We start from the raw sequence: 17329 nt of genomic DNA, 5'->3' as shown, positions 1-17329 counted from the left end.
ATAAATGTACCACAGTTTCTTAACCCAGTCATCTACCGATGGGCATTTCGGTTGTTTCCGTGTCTTGGCTATTGTGTATAGTGCTGTAATGAACACAGGGGTGCCTACATTTTTTTGAATTAGAGTTTTAGATTTCTCTGGATAGATACCTAGGAGTGGAATTGCTGGGTCATAAGGTAGTTCCATTTTCCATTTAGATTTTTGAGATACCTCCATACTGTTTTCCATAGTGGCTGCACCAATCTGCAATCCTACCAACAGTGCACAAGGGTTCCCTTTTCTCCACATCCTCGCCAGCACTTGTTGTTTGTTGATTTATTGATGGTAGCCATTTTGACTGGGGTGAGGTGGTATCTCATTGTGGTTTTTATTTGCGTTTCTCTGATGGTTAGTGAGGTTGAGCATTTTCTCATATGTCTATTTGCCATCTGTATGTCTTCTTAGGAAAATGTCTTCTCATGTCCTTTGCCCATTTTTTAATTGGGTTGTTTTTTTTGGAGTTGAGTTGAGTGAATTTTTTATAAATTTTGGATATTAACCCCTTATCGGATATATCATTGGCAAATATCTTCTCCCATTCAGTAGGATACTGTTTTGTTTTATTGATCCCGTTTTGTTTCCTTTGCTGTGAAAAAACTTTTTGTTTCCTTTGCTGTGAAAAAACTTTTTAGTTTGATGTAATCCCACGTGTTTATTTTTTTCCTTACTTCCCTTGCCTGAGGGGATATATCAGTAAAAATCTTACTCCGGGTAATGTCTGTAAAGTTTCTTCCTATATTTTCTTCTAGGAATTTTATGGTTTCAGATCTTACATTTAAGTCTTTAAGCCATTTTGAATTTATTTTTGTATATGGTGTAAGGAGTTGGTCCAGCTTCATTTTTTTGCATGTGTTTGTCCAGGTTTCCCAGCACCGTTTATTGAATAGACTGTCTTTACCCACCGTAAATTATTGCTTCCATTGTCGTAGATTAAATGACCATATAGGCATGGGTTTATTTCTGGGCTCTCTATTCTGTTCCATTGATCTAGGTGTCTGTTTTTATGCCAGTACCATGCTGTTTTGATTACTGTAGTCTTGTAGTATTATTTGATGTCGGGTATCATTATACCTCCCACTTTGTTCTTATTTCTCAAGATTGCTGAGGCTGTCCGGGTCTTTTATGGTTCTATATACATTTTAGGATTATGTTCTATTTCTGTGAAAAACGTCGTTGGTAGTTTGATAGGAATTGCGTTGAATATGTATATTGCCTTAGGCAGTATGGACATTTTAACTATATTAATTCTTCCTATCCATGAACATGGTATGTATTTCCATCTATTTGTATCTTCTTTCATTTCTTTCTTCAGTGTCTTATAATTTTCTGAGTACAGATCTTTCACTTCTTTGGTTAAATTTATTCCCAGGTATTTTATAGTCTTTGAAGCAATTGTAAATGGGATTGTTTTCTTAATTTCTCCTTCTGATGTTTTATTATTGGTATATACAAATGCAACTGATTTCTGAATATTAATTTTGTATCCTGCTACTTTACTAAATTCATTTATCAGCTCTAATAGTTTCTTGGTGGAGTCCTTAGGGTTCTCTGTATATAATATCATGTAATCTGCATATAATGACAATTTTACCTCCTCCTTATCAATTTGGATGCCTTTTATTTCTTTTTCTTTTTTGATTGCTGTGGCTAGAACTTCCAGCACTATGTTGAATAGAAGTGGAGAAAGTGGGCAACCTTGCCTTGTTCCTGATCTTAAGGGGAATGGTTTTAGCTTCTCCCCATTGAGTATGATGTTAGCTGTGGTTTTATCATATATGGCCTTTATTATGTTGAGATATGATCCCTCTATTCCCACATTTTTAAGGGTTTTTATCATAAATGGCAGCTGGATTTTGTCAAATGCTTTTTCTTCATCTATTGATATGATCATATGACTTTTGTTTTTTATTTTGTTAATGTGATGTATCACATTGATTTGTGGATGTTGAACTACCCTTGCATACCAGGGATGAATCCCACTTAATCATGGTGTATGATCTTTTTAATGTATTGCTGAATTCTGTTTGCTAATATTTTGTTGAAGATTTTTGCACTTATGTTCATTAGAGATATCGGCCTGTAGTTTTCTTTTTTTGTAGTGTCTTTGTCTGATTTTGGGATCAGGGTGATAGTGGCCTCGTAAAAAGTGTTTGGGAGCCTTCCCTCCTTCTGGATTTTTTGGAAGAACTTGAAGAGAATAGGTAATAATTCTTTTTTGAATGTTTTGTAAAATTCACCTGTAAAGCCATCTTCCATACTTATTTTGTAACTTTATATTTTAAGCTTATTTTCAGAGAGGTTTGATCTGTATAATCCTGGGTAGTCTGGTTAAAGTGTATCTTTTCCCAGAGGTTTTATATTTTCCTTTTTGAGGTACCCTGGAGATATCAGTAGCCTAGGATTAATTTTTATGTTAATTTCTCAATTTGAAGGTCTCTAGGAGCAGGCCATAGTATAAATTTGAAGTTCATAGTCATGAAAGTCAAAGGCCTGTGGTTCTGTATCTTTGAGGGAGACTTTTCTATCTGGAACTCAGCCCAAAGTAAACAAACTTTCTTATCTGGTAAGTGGCAATTTTGTTGACTCTTTTATCGAGGATACAGCTTTAGGCAGATCTTTCTACATAGGTGTAAAAACTCAAGTTCTTAGATTGCTGAGACAAGCAGATCACAGTGCCTGATCTGATATTCTTTTCTATTTCAGTTTGAACATTTGTACATTTCCCATATATTCTTGACAGATAACAATATAATGATAAAACTACAACAATAATAAGAGCTAATGCTTTTATAGAGTATGTATAATGGGACTGATAGTGCTGTAAACATTCTACATTTAATACATATAACCCTCCATACATTATATAATAATATTTTTCCAACTTTACAGATGAGAAAACTGAGCCAGATAAGTTAACTTGCCCAAGGTCATGCAGCTATTAATTAAGTGGCAGGCCTGGGATTCAGATCGAGGCATTGTCACTCCAAGTTCTGAGTTTTAATCATTTAAAAAGCTGCCTGTTAATTACGGATTTAAAGTAATATTTTTTCCAGTATTTCTTATAGTAGTAGAGTTTTCAGGTTATTCCAACTGTCATATTTCCAGAAAGGAAATACCAAGTCTTTACTTAAACATTTCATCACTATGATGGTTAAGTCTACATGTCAACTTGACTTGGCGAAGGGTATCCAGGTTAAACATTATTTCTGGTTGTGTCTGTGAGGGTATTTCCAGATGAAATTAGCATTTGAACCAGTGGATATGATAAAGTAAACCACCCTCTCCAATGTGGATAGGCATCAACCTACCTGTTGAGGGCCTGAATAGAACTAAAAAAGCAGAGGAAGGAGGGATTCACCCCTTTTACTTTCTGCCTACCTGCTGAACTGAGACATAGGTCTTCTCCTGTCCTTGCACTGTAATTTACACCATCAGCTCCCCTGATTCTCAGGCCTCTGAGCTTGAACTAGAATAATACCACCACTTTTCCTGAATCTCCAATTTGCAGAAGTCAGACCATGGGACTTCTCAGACTCCATAAGCTGTGAGCCAGTTCCTCACAATAAATCTCTTCCAATCAATCTATCAATCAATCCTATTGGTTCTGTTACTCTGGAGAACCCTAATAAAATCATACTCTAATATTTCTGAACTTTCACCTTCCTATTATTAAGGGAATGCAATAAAAAACAGGTATGTTTATTACAATGGCCCATCACTATATGTGTTTAAGCATTTCTAAGGGACTCCCACAAGAAAAGTTGATGAAAGAAAGTCTTGAATGTTCTTAGATGAGGACAGATGCTTTAACCTGAATGAAGAGTAGACGGGTATAATAGTAAGTGAAATCACTAACTCCATGTAAAAGGCAAGGGATTGCTGTAGTCCAGTTGTTATGAATGTGTAGCCCCCCAAGATAGCATCAACATATTTGAGAACTTGTTAGAGGTGCACGTTCTTGGCCTCCTCCCAGATGTACTGAATCAGAAACTCTGGGGGTGAAGCCCAGAAATGTTTTAACAATTCCAAAACAAATCAGTATCTTCTATTTAGGGTTTAATTTATTGCAAACACCAACATTTTTTATAGAGTGGGATGTTGTTTTCCATGGGACCACAATAAGTTTCCATGCATCATAAAGCATTAACCCTGAAGTGGAGTTTATTGCCTCTCTTGCTAAAACAGGGCTATTAGATTCCCTTTCAACTTCTTCTCCTCCCTATTGTGTTGCAGCATGTTGTACATCCTTTTAAACATCTGGGTTTTTTTCTAAGGAGTCCTTGTCATTTAGCTTAATGGGAAAGTAAAGACTTTGGAAGTGAGCCCTTTTTTGTACGTGAAAACAGATATGAACACCATTACTCTTAATCTCTTTTGCATTTCTATTTAGTAAGCAGCAGCTGAATCTCTGAATCTTTTACAGCAGATCAAAGGTATAAGCCCAGTTTTATGACTTTACTATCACAAGTACCAACTGAAAGTAAGCTATATACAAGCTGCCTCTGAAGTTTAATAGTAGTTTACTTGTTGAGATTGTTTCTGTAGCAGTTACTTCTATGTCCATGTGTAAAATGTTTTGATGTTGTTCTCTCCTTTAGCAAACACTTATTTGTCACCCTGTGTCAGGCAAGGTGCTAGATGGTGCGAATACAACTATGACCGGGCTGACATGGTCCCTCCCTATCACCACAGAGCTTAAACGTTGGTGGAAAGATAGACTGCAGCACACAGGTGATTACAATAAAGCGCGTTCAGTGCTATGATAGGTGAAATAAAGGGTGTCATTGGAGCTGTTCTCAATAAAAATGCAGCATAATTGCTGTCTGAGTGATTTATTGCTCTTGATTATAAAATACACTCGCAAGATAGAAGCTAACTCCTACTCATCCTTCAGAAGACAGTTTGGGTTATGTCCTCACATCCTCCAGTCTGTCTTCCCTGCCATCCCACCACTCTGCCCACCACATTTGAGATTAGGGTCCTTCCTACATGCTTCCATCAAACTCAGCATGTATTTCCATTACAGTACTCCTCACACTACGTTCCAATGGCCTATTCAAATGCCTGTCATTCTATATACTCTAAGCTTTTGGAGGGCAAGGACTCTATCTTGTCTTTGCCATTCTAACACAGTGCTGGCGTAAGTACCCCTTTGTACTCTTTTTATTGCATAATTTATACTTATCTTTCCACTATGTATCACTATTATGTTCTTTATTACCTTGAACAAAAGTGTGTTTTTTAAGTTGATGTTTTCACTTATAGGAACATGGCCTCATTATAATACCCCCCCCCAATATTAATGCTTATATAGAAGATGTACATTAATACTACCTCAAAATCAGGACCAATTGTCCTTATGGAGAACAAATTAATTTCTAAGAGTTGGGGGAGGGAATAATGAGAATATTATCTGGAATATCATGCTGACCTCCCTTTAAAAAATATGGCATACTGGCAAGTTGCAGCAGTGATGACCACAGTCTCTCTTTGGGGAAGTACAGGGGTGAAAGATGTGTGCTAGATGGTGAAAGTTGTGGACTAAAGTGGGCATTTATAATTTCTTTGGCCGTTGAGCATCTAAACTCACTTCTTGTTTGAAGGAAATTCCCCATTGTGTGAGTCTTGGTGAGCACTAGGGCTCTAACCCCCTCTCCAAAAATCCAGTTAGCCAGATATTCCCTCTTCCCGACCCCAGCAGTGAGGGCATGAGCATGAAAACCAGGCTGGGCCAATCAGAATTGGGAATGCAAATCACTTAAGTGGGTAAGGATGGTTAAAGTATGTTCCCAGCAGCCAGCGGGTCCAGTCGTGTCTTTACCTGTGGTGGGGTCAGCAGTCGTATCCTGTCCAAACTTGCATGTGACCTTGTTGTGGTTCCTGCTGTCTGATTGCCCTTGGTTCCTGCCTGGTTTTTGAGCTTGGTTCTTCAGTCTTCCTGTTGATTCTATGAGCTATTTGATATTCTGCCAATAAATTCCTTTCCTGCTAAAATTAGCCAGTCAGTTTCTGTGACTTGTGACCAAGGACTTCATCTTTACACTGCTTTGCTCCAAGTGCTTTGAGCTTACTGCATAAGTCGTTGTTGAATGATTAAGTGACTATCATTTTTTATACCTGGCCCAAGTATGTGTTCTGTGGGACCATATCCCTGATTGTATTTAATATAAGATAGAAGAACATTTATATTATGAAATATTAATTAATGTTTTTTGGAATGTATATGTTCTATAAGACAAATGGTACCAATGACAAATTTGCATTCACATGGAGGTGGGGGAAGCAAACACAGGATTGAAATCCTGAAACCCATCCTAAGCCAAATCCCTCTTCCTAAGGGAAGGAAAGCTTGTGTTTCAGCCTGGTATTTGTTCACTGAGCCTTATCCACAGGGAAACCGGGGGTGGCAAACCTCCCAAAGACTTTACCGGGCCCTAAAAGCTTGTGCTCATGCTTCAGGTTTGTGAGGATGTGCTAAGAAGGCCAAAGAGAACTGTTGGTTTCAGGATTTGAGGCTTGAACATTTTTATACTCTAGGGATATGGATATATTGTGAAAAGTTTTTATTGCTTCACGTTCCTTCTCCTTTCATTTTATTTTCTCACCTTTTCCACAGCACATTATAATCTATTTTTAAAGGTTTTTTTGTTTGTTTGTTTGTTTTCAATTTTATCTTATCATTTTATTACATTTATTTATGGAAAGCTTTATCTCTGATAACTTGACATTGTTAGTTTACATTTTATTTTAATAGAAAAATTTTAATATAGTGATTGAATTTGTAGATTTGACTATATAAGAAAACTTTTCCAAAATGAACCCAAAATGGTTTAATGTTTGTCTCTGAAATTTACTGATTGTAGTAGGAAATACTATTTTGGGGTAAAGCTTGCCAAGTGTCAAAGAAATAATGATCTTACATGTAACTTACATGTAAGTCACATATTATCTACCTATAATTCATTTTTAGTTCTTTTCACTGCTCCTGTCATTTGGTACTCAGAATAACAATTCAGAATAGTGTTTCTAAAAGAATCTAGGAAATTTCCATCTTGCATGCATATAACATTTAAATTTAACTTTCATGTTTCTTAGGTATTATGTTTTAGAATAACAGTGTACAGTGCTGTGGTTGTTTGGCTATTAAAGCATTCTTAACTGATTTCCATATCAATCGATTCTATGCTTTGTTGTAATGTAAATAACCCCTAACGATACAGTAAACTAGTGTTTGCTCTTTAGTAAACAGCTCTATCAGTGACATTTTCTAAGAGGTGGGAAGGCTTTTCAACATTATCACTATCAATGGTGCCAGATTGTGTACATATATTTTTTCTTGGGAAGGTTTTGGTTGATTTAGCTTTTAATATTCCTCCAACAACCAGACCTACACAACCTCATAAAATGCTCAGGCTGAAGTTTTTTCTGCTTATTTGTCTGGGATCTTGTTGACTAAAGACACTAAACTCCATTAAGGCGGGGGCAGTACTTGTCCTGTTCGTGATATTTCCAGCGCCCAGCACAGTTCCTGGCATATATTAGATCAATGGTAAGTTTATGAAAAGAATGGATAAGTGTTAATAGGCTTAACAGTTCCATTTTCCAGAGACAGCCAGTATGATATACAATCACTGTGATGATTAATTTTATGTGTCAACTTTATTGGGCTAGGAGATATCCAGATAGCTGATAAAACATTATTTTGGGGGTTGTGTGCGTGGGAGGGTGCTTCCGGAAGAGATTAGCATTTGAATCCATAGACTGAGTAAAGACAATCACCTTCCTCAGTGTGGTGGGCATCGTCCAATCTATTGAGGGCCCAAATAGAACAAACAGGTAGAGGAAGGACAAATCTGCTCTCTCTGCTTGAGCTGGGACATTCATCGTCTCCTTGGCCATCAGCCCACTGGTTCTTAGGCCTCTGGATTTGGACTGGGACTTACACCATTGGCTCCTCAGGCTTTGGATTTGGACTGGAACTATACCACTGGCTTCCTGAACTTCCAGCTTGTAGACAGTAGATCATGGGACTTCTCAGCTGCCATATCATGTGAGCCAATCCCTCATAAGAAATCTCTTTCTGCATATCTGTATATGCCTATTGATTCTGTTTCTCTGGGCAACCCTGACTAATACACCCACCTATTCAAAACACAGGTTTCCTTGAGGACCTCACTTTACTTTAGCCTGGCTCCTTTCCTCATAACCTAGAAGTATTGCTAGTATTCTCCCAGCTCCAATGTGTCAATTCCATATGGTTTTACTTCCCTATCAAGCAAGATTTCAATTGAATTGGTTCTGTATCAACCCATCTGTACCATTTCCTACCTTCCTCATAAGTACCTTTTTTTTAATTCTCCACACTCATCTAGGTTTTTGGTACCAGGTGTCTTTCTCTCGCACCCAATTTCTGCAGAAATGTCAACACCTTCATGAAAGACCCAACACCTATTATAGTCTCTGAGTTCTGTGATCTATTAAATGCTATGGCTTCACTTCTACTCTACTTCAGCAACCCACCTTGGGTTGACCTCTTGGGCCTTGTCCTCATCTGGAACTAACTAATACACCTGGAATCTTACACCTCAACCTTCTTCTCTTCAAACATACGCTTATATTCTGCCAGTCCTCTCCAATTTCTACAAGCACACTTTCTTACTAACACTATGATAGTCTTTAGTTCCTGATTCCTCTCCTTTTCCCCATTCTATAGGTCCCCTTGAAATCACTTCCTTACCATTCAATGCAGACCCCATGAATCTCTCTTCTATCACTCTGCTACCGGCAACCTTAATTTACCCTACCCTTTCAATTTTCTTCAGCATCTTGCAAGCCTGCAATTCTGGACTTTCCATTCATCTGTTTTACACTTCCTCACCCAAGCAGGGTGAGTGGTACTGACAAAGGAAAAAAATCCCCACAAAATATAGGAATGAGTACTTGTACAAATATAGGAATCCAGTCATAACTATACCCTCAGATACTATATGGTATTTCTCAGCTTTTCTTATTTCCTTTGAAGACTGTTACAAATGTTTGTTAACTTCCTATTTCTCTGCTAACTTTCCATTTCACAGAAAAAGAAGAAACTATCAGAAACAAACTTTCCTGAACTCCTCCTTCACAGCACTTCTTTCCTCCCTAATACAAAGGCATTTATTTCCACTCTGATCACTACATCTTCCTCCTTTGCCTTCCTTCCAATTCATGCAAATTAGTACTTGGGACTCAACCCCTTCCTTTCTCTTCAGGGATTGTGTTGCCTCAGTTATCTCCTCTTTCCTTTTAGTTCTTGTGCTTGGCTTATAGACTGGGTCAAGGAAGACCCACTTAAAAAATGAAATACCAAAGTGTCCTTCCTTGGCTCTGATTCTCTTCTACCTGCTCCCCTATCTTCTTCTTTTCACAGAAAAGCTTGAAGTCTCCATCTACTTGCCACTTTTCTTTTTTGTTTTTATTTATTGTTTCAAAGACCCATGAGCTTTGTAACCCATCAGGCACTGACTTAGACCATATTGTACCATCAACACTGCTTTTCCCAGTCATCAATGTCTTCTTAATTTTCAAATCCAATAGTCATTATTCAGTATTTCTCTTCCTTGATTTCTTTATTTTTGATACTGTTAACCACTCTCTGGAAACTCTCTTCTTGGTTTTTTATTGTGGTAGTCTTTCCTGTCCCCCTCCTAATTTTCTTAGAATCCTTGTGGGCTATGTACCTTCCCCCACCCCACCTCCGCTCTTTGACTCTATTTTTTAAATTATACTTGACATACAATGTTATGTTAGCTTCAGGTATACAACAAATGATTCAACATTTCTATACCTTATGAAGTGATCACCACAAAAAATCTAGTAACCATCTGTCATACAAGGTTATTACGATATTATTGACTATATTCCTTATGCTGTCCATTATATCCCTGTGACTTATTTTATAACTGGAAATTTGTACTTCTTAATCTCCTTTTAAAATATTGATGTTTTCTAAGATACCACTCTCAGATCTCTTCTTTTTTCACTCTATATACTCTCCTTGAATAGTATCTTCTGTGACCACACCTGCAACTGTCACCTGTGAATCAATGATACCCAGATATAGGGGAGTGCCTTTTTTTGAGGGGGTTAGGATCTAAAGTCAGTGTGAATGGCAAAAATAGAGTAGACTTAAAATTACCTTTGAAAAATCTCCTCTAAAATACTGTACACATGATTTTGAATATATATGCTATCAATCATGAAATCCTACAGAGCCAGTTTTCCTCCGCTATTGGAACAGAAGGTTGTTTCTTGAGTTGAATACCAGATGAAGTTGTTGGCTTGCAGTTAAGGACCATGTTATAAGAAAAAATATGTTTTTCTTTTTTTTGCCAAGCACATATAGTAGAGTGAATATAAGTTAAGTAAGTATAGGAGATAACTCCACTATATATATATATATTCATCCTGATCTCTTCTTTGAGTTCTGGACTTGTATACCACACTGCTGACTGGATGGATATCGCCATTTGGATATGCCAGTCCATACTGGCATTAGATTTCTGAAAGCTGAAGAAATGACGTAACTCAATTCCACTTAGCAAAGGCATTTATTGAAAGCATACAGTGATGTGACAAGGGTGCAGCTCACATGTGGAGTGTTTTCATATCATCTGGGTTCATGCTCTTATTCCAGGCAGATGTCCTCTAACACCATACAGCTGCCCACACCCCTGTCTGCCTGGCTAGAGCCGTAGGCAGCTTCAGATTGGTGGAATCTCTAGGCCAAGCATTACACAAGTCATTAACCTCTGGCTGAACAGTTTTATTGAGATTAGCAAAACTCCTAAGCATCTAAGAAGGCATTGCAATTTTTTACTGGTCCTTTTGAGTGCTGTTCTTCACTGGTGGGCTGTTACATCACCCTACAGATCATCAGCATGAGGCCATCATGATGGATCAGTGAAGCAAAATCCCAGCTTTTCTCCATCGACCAGGCTGAACATCAGACTATTACAAGTAGGGTGTGGTATGTGTATTAAGAGCCAATATCAGAGACAAGTCTATATGACAATAAGCTTTACCTCTTCTTTATCACATAAACCAAATAGCATAAATAATTAAAAGCCTCATAATACAAAATGGTCAAACATTACATAAAAAATGTAGCAACACTACTCAACTGCGGCCTGTTTCACTCCACATTTAGCATTCCAATAACATGTGATTACAATGGGACTGAACCTTTCTAACGGTGTCCTCTTTCTTCCTGCCATTATTTATGTTCCCTCATATGCCTTTTAATGTACATTGAATACATATAGAATAAGGATGTCTCTTTATATCCTTTTAAAATCTATGCCTACATATTTATACTATCAGTCCCCGAATTTGAGGAAGACTGAACCATTCAGGGGCATTATCCACAGCCAACTCTGAGTTGCAGAAGGTAGGAAATTATACATTTGGAATGTCCCATAATCATCCTTTACTAGCCATCACATTTTGGCTTTTCTTCCTTTGAAGTTGACCTCCTTACCTCCATTGTTATTCCCTTTACAGAATAACAGGATATAATTTATACCCAGATAACATTCCTTTCTCTGTGTCAAATACATAGTCAGTAATGTTAAGATCATAAATAATTTGCTCCCATTTAAAGTCACAGACATCGATGTTAATTTTTTTAAATTGAAGATAGCATTCTTCATTTTTATTATGAAAAGTTTAACACATAGATAACACATTAGTTTTCCTTAAGGCTGAAATATCAAAAAAAGTATAAAAGAAAAGTTATTCATAATCCCCTTACCTAGGGATAGCCATTATTCATTTTTGGTTATTAATTTTTCTACAGGACTATAAATGAGGTCATACTTTAATACACTGTTTTGTACCTGGCCTTCTTTTCGTGTTAGAAAACACAGATTACATGATCATATTAATGTTTGTATTATTTCATTGCCTCTATATATCAATCCAATAAATTTGCAAATGTATGTCTTTTTGTTCTCCACGGCTCGGCAAAGCGGAGATTATTACTAACTCCATTTTATAGAATATTGATCTTAGGGTTCAGAGAGGCTAACAATTTACATACCCAAAATTTACATGCCAAATAAGTGTCAGAAATAAAGTTTGCTCTGACTTCTTGACTCCAAATTGGTCCCCTTTCCACAGCGTGCCTCCTGTCTCTCCAATGAGATAATGCAGATAAAGGGGCTGGGCAAGTGCATGTTATTGTTATTTATTTTAAGTGGCAGCCTAAAGGGAGTCATTGCCTCAGGAGCAACTTATGATTTGGTCTGAATGTAGGGCAGCTTCCTGAATTAAATCTGCACAAAAGCTTCCTGGGCTGCATCCTGAACTTGTCTGAAGACATCTTGCTGCATAGTTCTAAGGAATCTAACTTGGGACCTACAATGCCCAGAGTGTTTGAACCAAAAATTTTGAAGAGCTTATGAGATTCTGTAGTTACTTCTGTATTCTCCACCCATTGCTTTCCAATCAATAGAGTCTGGATACAGGATGCTGCAAATATCCTGTTGGACTCTCTTTTTTTCCTCCACATATGCCAAAGGTGTTGCATATTCTCTTATCACAGATAGTTTTCTGTTGATCTATTTTCTTATTTATTTCTTCTTCTTTGGCCTCACACCTTCTTGGTCAAGAGTTTGGTTTGCCTGGCAACTGTCCTTTTATGCCTCCAAAGACCATGGACTGTCTTTCCTTTCAGAGATCCTGGGACAGAATCTTGGGACAGAAAGGCCACAGTGAGAATTTATTTCTGTGAGGTTCTTAGGTACAAATTTTCAGACCTCTATTAAAATACATTTTTTTTAAAAGATAAAATCATTACTTTCATACAGATATAAAAATGAACACATGTTAAAGGATCTATTTGATACATATAATATGAGGAAACCAGGCAAAATAGGACATAATTGATTTTTCCATGGGTAGGATGGGGAGTCAATTATAATCACTACCAGATTGGACAGAAGTTACATACATATCTATAACCTATCTATAACTTAACAAAGAACAGCAAAATAGCTCAAAGGCAATGAACAAGGCTAGAATCTAGTAACCCAGAAGGATATGTTATAGACATGCATAGTTTTTTGTATACTCCCCCAAATGAAAGATGAAAGGTCCTCCCAAGAATTCCAGTGTGTGTGTGGGGGAAGCATCCCAAGTAATATTAGATCCTCGGCAGAGTGATCCTTTCAAACAATGAATCCCCCTGACAAATTTAAAACACACGTTACAGTTCCCAAATGTCCTCAAATGCAATAAATAAATAAATAAATAAATCCAACCCAGAACACTGGAAAACAAATACAGTAAATATAAAAATTTACTTAAATATTTCAATCTTTTTTTCAGGTAGTTCAAATGGATTATTTCCTGAAACATGCTATAATCTTCATAGTACAAACTAGGCCCTCAAGAATAGGATCCTCAAAATATGAACACAGTTACACAATCCCACTGCTATACATTGTTAGTTACTGCACCTTGCTGTTGAGATTCTACATTAACTTTATCCTTTGCTATTAAGACTTTTGTAACTAATTTTCAGTAACCTTCAAAAGAATTCTATTTTTTCATAGGAAACACAGAAAATTATAGCAGTATAGATTGTTATTAAAAATTGACAATCTTTCATTGTGTTTTTCATACAAATATTGGAATCCCTGTGTCATGCCAAAGTCCCCAACTTTACATGTTGTAAGTACATATGCCTCTTACTAACAATCAAATGAAACATATAGTAATTTCCAAAAATGTTTAATTCCGTATGTTAAAGAACAAAATTCAACTGAGTAAATTAGAAGATCTACTTGGCTTTATTGATTCATGAATTGGGCAGCATCCCCTCTAGGTAACAACTAGAAGGGCCCTCTGAGGAGCTGTACAAAATGAAAGGTTTTTATAGCTAAAACAGGGTGGGACAAGAAAGTTAAAAGAGTGGATTATTTTAGTAAGGTTACCTTTCCCTGAAACTGCAGTTAGGTTAGGTATTAAGTATTGGTGGGCTTAGCAAAAGTGACTCCATTTTGGGTCTATTATTTCTTTTTAACACATAAAAACATGTTAAATTTGGCAACAAAAATTCTCTAAAATAGAATGATCAAATAAGACAAGCTCTAAGCTAAGGAATGTATGTAGAATTATAGTCATGGAACACAATTTTTATTTCCATACTGATCACAAAATGTCTAATTTATATCTATAGTTGCTCTAACATGTTAGGAAATTCATCTTGACTAGCAGTATCTTTTTAAAAGTTGAGTTTTAAACTATTTTACATGTAGTAAAATCTATTCCTTTTATTAGCTTAGGTAAACAAAACAGTAGTATAATAAATAATAACAATTAAGATATAGAACAGTTCCATTACCTCCTTCCCTCCCCTCATTCCCTCAAACTTCTTTTTTTTTATTATTATTAGTTTCAGGTGTACAAAACAATGTAATAGTTAGACATTTACCATTTATATCCCTCACAAAGTTATAACTCCCTTCCCCCATCTACTACCCCTCTGACATCGCATACAGCCATTACACTTCCACTGTCTCTATTCCTAATGCTGTACTCCACTTCTTGTCACTGGATATATATAAAATTATAATCAACATTCATTATTATTCAGTTTTAGCTTCAGGTGTATAGCGCAGTGATCAGGCATCTACACCATCCCTGAAGTGGTCTCTCTAATAAGACAAGTGCCCATCGGAGACCCTACAGAATCTTTCAACATTATTGTCAAGCTTCTTTTTAGTTAGCCCTTTCCCCTGGTCACCACTGATCAGTATTCTGTCCCTTTTTAAGACCTTTTTATTTTGAAATATAGACTCACAGGAAATTGCAAAAATAGTACATTAGTCTTGTATACCCATCATTTTGCTTTCTCCAGTGGTGACTTTTACATAACTGTCTTACAAGATCAAAACCATGCTCTGTACATTTGAAGGCAGGTTTTCCTTTCACTTCTTTGCCTATGTTTACTCTTTTCTTTTCACACAAGTTTAACTCTGTTGTGTGAAAAGGAGCAGGTGCTAGTTTTCTCTCAGATATCTACTGTTGCATTTTCTGTATTTAAGTTCCATCATCTTTAATATTCCTGTATCTTTCTCTAGTCTTTTCTTTCACCGTTTTCCCCAATTTAATTCTGCTACTAGATTTTCTTTTCTGATATATGTGCCACAGATGGTACTATTGTCAATTCTCAAATTCCTAACTTCTACTTCGGTTCTTTAGTTTTAAAGGGGGTTAGCTGTGCTTGTGCTTAATTGTTGTGGTGTTTACTGTTTTGCAGTGAGCATACAGTAGCCCGCCTAGTTCTCCAACCTCTTAGAGAGATGTTAGTGGCACTGCATAGCGCAGCCCTGGTCTAGTTCTACCCTTTCTCAATTGGTCACCCTTTTAATTTTCCAGATATTTGTGTATTTGTTGGAGGAGAGGGTGCTGAGGGCCTTGAGGCCCCCCCCCCCCCCCCCCTCCCCCGGTCAGCGGGCCGCCCAGTGCAGAGCAGAGGGTACAACCGCCTTTTGGTTCCCCGCACGGACAGTGAGGTGATGGGCGGGGACTTGGAGACTAACGTCGCCCGCAGCAAGAAGGTCACACCCCCGGCAGGGACTGTGCCCAAGGCGCCAGCTGCCTGCGTGAGCCAGGCCCCGTGGTGCGCGGGAGGCGCAGTGCGCATGCTCCGAATCGGTCGCCCCTGGCGGCGGTAGAGGGAGGGGCCGGGGTCCTCCGCGGGTGGGCCTCCTAGCGCCGTGGCTCTGGTCCTCCGTCGTCGCCCCTAGGCTTCCCGGGGCCCATCCTTCTCCTACCTGAGGCCGCTTGTGGGGCGGTAGCTTGCTCAGCGTAGGGTACCTCTCCCCGGCTCCCTTCCCCCAGCCCCGTCGCCCCGCCCCCTGCGGGCTGGGCGGCCGGGTTAGGGGCCGAGCGGAGCGGGGTGAGTATTCCCACAGCCTTTGTAGGCCGCGCCTTCCCGGCTCTGCTTCCCGCAGCGTCCTCACTCCACTCCTGGGATGGGAGGAAGGGCGGGTGTGGGTGGGCGGGAAACAGCCAGTCCTGAACAAAAAGGCCGGGGCAAAGGGGCTCCCGCGAGTGAAATGCCGGCCTGGTCCCTGCTGTTGCGCTGCAGCCGCAGCTCGGGGGCTGCTAGTTGCAGGGGTGGGGCGTGGGGTGGGGGGGTTGGAGTGCAAGGGTGCGTGCCACCCCATCGCCGGCGATCGGGCTCAGCCATGGGCACTCCTGAGCCACTACGGAGACCTCACCTTCCACATACGTAGTTACTGCCGTGTGTTTAAAGCCTGCACGAACATAAGCAGGTCTTGATCCCTGTAACCTGGAAATAATGGATATGAAATTACTGACGATTTCAAAGACCAGGTCCCACCTAACTTCGGGGGGTATCAGATTCACTACCAGGAGGAATAACTTTATAACCAACGTCTTTTTTTCTCCCGAGTAGCCTATCTTCTCATAGTATATGAAAGCTTGAATGGAGGGGTAGGGGGTAGGGGATACAGGAATAGTTAACTTATGGAAACATTTATTATGGTAAAAATTAAAAACATTTCAGAAAGGGCAAAAAGATAGCTAAATGTCTTTACAAAGTCAAAACGGAGTCTTGTCTAACAGGCCCACCTGAGGATGAATTAATTATTTAGGGGACTGTACTTTTGCTTGACATTAATATTGTTTAGGGCCCAGGCTGTGCAGTTACAATTTTTGTCTAATTAAGATGCTTTTTTTTTTTTTTTCCTCTGGGACAAAAACTACTCCTACAGGTTGTATTTGTATTGCCCTATTTCCAAGATTTTTATAACTTTTACCATTTGGCTTGCTCCTTCATTTTGAGTTCAATAAATCTTTGTCACAGGTTTACTTACATGAATCATGTTTCTAAGTTCTTAAAAATGACAATTTGACAATGGCCTCCACTCTTTAGTGGCAAAAGCATAAGCTGTACTTTTCACATTAGGAAAACATAGACCCTGTGTAATACTCAACATTATAGGACCCCAAGTAGAATCCTTTTTACTTTTTGAAGGGTCAAATATGGACAAGAGGAAACATTTACAAAATGAAAACTTGACCAAAAACTAAATGTTGAGTATTGAGAAATTCAAGTAAAAATTTTTGAAATTACATGATTTAAGAATTGTTACTGATATTTTAATAGAGGAAACTAAAGAAACTAGTGGCAACAGTTTACACTAGTCCTAAACTGGATTCATTTGGATATAGATGTTACAAGATTATTTTCCCTCCCTCTCTGCTCCCCTCCCCA

At 38.3% G+C, this 17329-nt stretch overlaps 1 protein-coding gene and 1 long non-coding RNA gene across 2 annotated transcripts in view; one reads left to right on the top strand and one right to left on the bottom strand.

The window, feature by feature from the left end:
• Positions 1–17329, top strand: part of ATG10 (autophagy related 10) — a 334391-nt gene that overhangs the window by 98520 nt on the left and 218542 nt on the right. The window lies entirely within an intron of this gene.
• On the bottom strand, positions 10614–16126 carry LOC141570686 (uncharacterized). Its single transcript, XR_012495063.1, has 2 exons — positions 15861–16126; positions 10614–12771 (listed from the first exon to the last, which is right to left on the bottom strand). It is a non-coding gene; the product is annotated as an uncharacterized LOC141570686 (long non-coding RNA).

This window comes from Rhinolophus sinicus, linkage group LG03 (genome assembly GCF_036562045.2).
Source record: "Rhinolophus sinicus isolate RSC01 linkage group LG03, ASM3656204v1, whole genome shotgun sequence".
Classification (NCBI taxonomy): domain Eukaryota; kingdom Metazoa; phylum Chordata; class Mammalia; order Chiroptera; family Rhinolophidae; genus Rhinolophus; species Rhinolophus sinicus.
This window is presented reverse-complemented; position numbering and strand designations above follow the sequence as displayed.